This window comes from Buceros rhinoceros, unplaced genomic scaffold (assembly GCF_000710305.1).
Source record: "Buceros rhinoceros silvestris isolate BGI_N320 unplaced genomic scaffold, ASM71030v1 scaffold8403, whole genome shotgun sequence".
Lineage (NCBI taxonomy): Eukaryota > Metazoa > Chordata > Aves > Bucerotiformes > Bucerotidae > Buceros > Buceros rhinoceros.
Genome location: NW_010401810.1, coordinates 20,672 through 24,081, shown reverse-complemented (window position 1 = coordinate 24,081; position 3,410 = coordinate 20,672). Strand labels below are relative to the sequence as shown.

The 3,410-nt window shown below is 36.4% G+C and overlaps 1 pseudogene; it reads right to left on the bottom strand.

Annotated features, from left to right (window-relative positions):
• Window positions 1-2,924: 2,924 nt before the first annotated feature.
• LOC104490147 overlaps window positions 2,925-3,410 on the bottom strand; it is a 1,030-nt pseudogene continuing 544 nt past the window's right edge.

The following is a 3,410-nucleotide window of genomic DNA, read 5'->3' as shown; positions in this document are numbered from 1 at the left end:
AGAAAATTACATCTCATTGTGTAAATATTCTGAAGTGCTGGAGTAGGTGATCTTCTCCTTGAGGCAAATACCATGGCCACTCAGTAATAACCAAAGATAATAATAATAAGAAAGTAGTACTGGTAGCATATTACAGAAAGATACTTGAGGATAATGTGTTATTGTAGAAGCTGCAGCTAAATCTTAAACGTATTCAGAGTCACAACAGTGTTTATACAGAAGTTCAGTAAAATTTTCAATGGAGTTTTACACCTTCAATTTCTTCTCATTGTTTATTCCTCCTCAAGTTTCAACCTGCCAAAAAAAAAAATGGCCTGAAGAGCAGAACCAGTAGTGAAAGGCCATCCACCCATCATAAAATTCCCAAGAAAGAGCCATACAGAGCATGATGAGAGATGTCAATGCTTAAAAAAAAAAAAAAAAAAAAAAAATCCAAGCCAATCGTGAAGAATATAGAGGGGAAACTGGAAAAGTCTGTATTGTAATTACCTTTTCCAGATAAATTTCATAGGCCTTGCAAAAAATGAGTGAGTGTTTTCAGCCAGATCGGAATATTTACTCCGCCCAAACTACATCCTTCTGAGCAGCTTTTCTTGCAGATTCTGGTATCACAGATTCCCTCTTTTATAGAGAAAAGAAATTGAAGAAAAATGAAAAGTTCATAAGGGTAGACTGACAGGGAAGATAGAAAAACTACCTAATCCTAAAATATTAAATATTTTTATTATTGCATTCCTTGCTACAGTTTTGCTGTGTAGAAACTGCTTAATAAAGAAGAGATAATTTAATTCTACAGAGCAGAACACTATATTGCAAAATGGCATATATTTGTACCTCATAAAGGATTATCTGGTGGAATAAATGTTGAAACTGAAAGTCATCTAACTGCTTGTCTTTTCCATTTTTCCCTACTGTTCCTTATTGTTAGTTCATGTTCAATATCTGTGTTTGAGTAAAATGTTTTTTTCACAATCCAGAATTATTTGAACTACACTCACAACAGGCCATCTTCATTATAGCGGCCCTGGGCTGTATAATGTTTTAAATAAAATTACTCTTATTTTCAATAAAGAAATAATCACATAATCAAATAAATACCATGAAAAGACATCTGCTGCTCATTGAATGGTCTCCAGCAGTTACATAGGAACTAAAAGAGCTGGATTGATGTTAGTTGGATCTCAGTAGCAGCTGTGGGGTGAAAAGAGAATGACCCAAAGGTAATGCAGCTTTCTGTGAAGAACTGAAGGAGCGGAGAAAATGCTCTCTGTGTTCCATCCTTCTCCCTCTTCAAGTACATGGTGCAGATCAGCTAACAAATGGGAATCTGTAAAAGGCATTGTCAGGAGACATTTTTACAAGGGCAGCAGGCTGCTTTCTGCTTGCAGAAAGCAAACCCTGTGTGATGAGTGCTTTTCTGCACATAAATTAGTACAACACTGCCAGAATCTTTGTGCTGTGTGACCATAAAGACGAACCACCAAACGAAAAACATGCTCTAGTCAATGCAAATCTGAAGAAATATAGTGTGTATCAAAGGAACTACTTATCTCAGTTTCATTCAGATATTGATGACATTACAAGCTTGTCTTCTGCAATAAAGCTTTGTATATTAGTATGCTTATTAAAAAAATTGAGCACATGACTATGTCATCAACAATGTAGAATGATGTAGAATGATGTTTCTTATATTAGATACCATTTTGTTATTAGTTTCTCCGGGTAATGAATTATCGTATCCAGATGTAGAGAGTAAGGAACCTCGTAAATCAGGTGTGAGTACAGATGCGACATCTTCATTTTGCATCACAAGAGTAATCTGATGGTGGCATTTTCACACAGTGTTATCCCCCAAACCATGAAAATACATAATTCTTCGTTACATTTGAAAACAAAGACAATGAAAGCAATCATGGCCAGTCTGAGCAGTAAAGCTATAAAGCTTTATATCAGTATTTACAGTTACCCAGTAATCAGTATTTACAAAAGGGCATGATGAAGCCATGTGACAATGTAATTGCCACCAGTAGTGATGAACAAAAGCAAAATCATGTGCTTACATTGAGAACATCTAATATTTGTAAGAATAATATTTAAATGTTCACATCAATATTTTTAGAAAGTTTAATGCTTTTGTTACTGCTTGAAATTAAACATTGTTTCTAATAAAAATCTAATTAAGAGGTGTGCTTACAGAAAGGAACAATTGTGGTAGCCATTTCATTTATTGTATTTAACAGAGTAGCAAAACATCACTGTCGTAGTTTGAGTGTAAAACAAAATCACACCTATCCCTTTGACATTTATAATACACGCTGGGAGAAGGGAAGTGGCGTTGCTTTATTCTGTAATGCTGCAACACCCAGCATACATCCCTGGTCAATCCTGAAGTATCTTCTGCACTAGCTGTAAGAAAAGTATCGCTCCTGTGCCCAGATTTCCCTTTGTTTGTGTGACTATGTTAGGGATGTCTCTTGGGCATACATACCTCTCTACAAGCACGCCTGGAGGCTGGATTTCCTGGGTTTCAGTATCAATGAAAAAACCTAGAAATAATGCCTCAGTATCTTGGCCAACTTACCTTACCAATTTCCTTGTAACCAATGCTACATGTGGTATGAAGTTACATAAATAAATATAATATTAGGTAAAATTACAAAAGAAAGTGAGAATTTGTTTTCTGGCTCACCTGTAGCACTGTACTGTGACATTTTTACCATCACTGGTACCTCTAGGAGCAGTTGAAAAGTACATGAATAGGAAAAATATAGAAAATTATTTGCAGTTATTTATTACAGAATTATTTTCAAAGTGATGATAGTTTCTGAACTCTCCTGAGTAATTCGGTTATAAATCAACTGAACACCCCCCTTTTGTCTTTTTCTTCCTATTAATATTTCTTTTTTTAAATTTAGTCCATCGTATTAAATAGTGTGTTTCAGTAAGCATGGAGGCACTTCTGTATTGGAGCCATTGGTGTTCAGATGCTGATCACTCAATAGTTTATTACAGTTCTTAAAAGCCTGAGTAACAGGGAGTTTCCTCCCCAGATTTTCTTTTTCCTCATACATCCTCTGACAAAGCCTGAATAACTTCCAGAATGGCAACATGAAACTTGGAGTCCTCAGCTTTCACAAATTTCACAAAATCTGTGGCAAACTGACTTTGGTCTGTCACATTTAGGTTCTCGCACACAGACTTGCTGACAGTTACGTGGAGGTTGGCATCTTCGAAGTAGTGTATCTGGAGAAGAAAGATCCCTGTAACCTGAGCTGGTAAATGGAAGCAGGTCAGAAGTCCAGTCTGACTTTCAAAGGCTGTTCGGAGAAGGCTGGTACTGATGAAACTCAATGCAGGCCACCAACAGCTGCTTCTTCCCCGGGCTTTGTTTGAACGTGCAGCCATCCCCT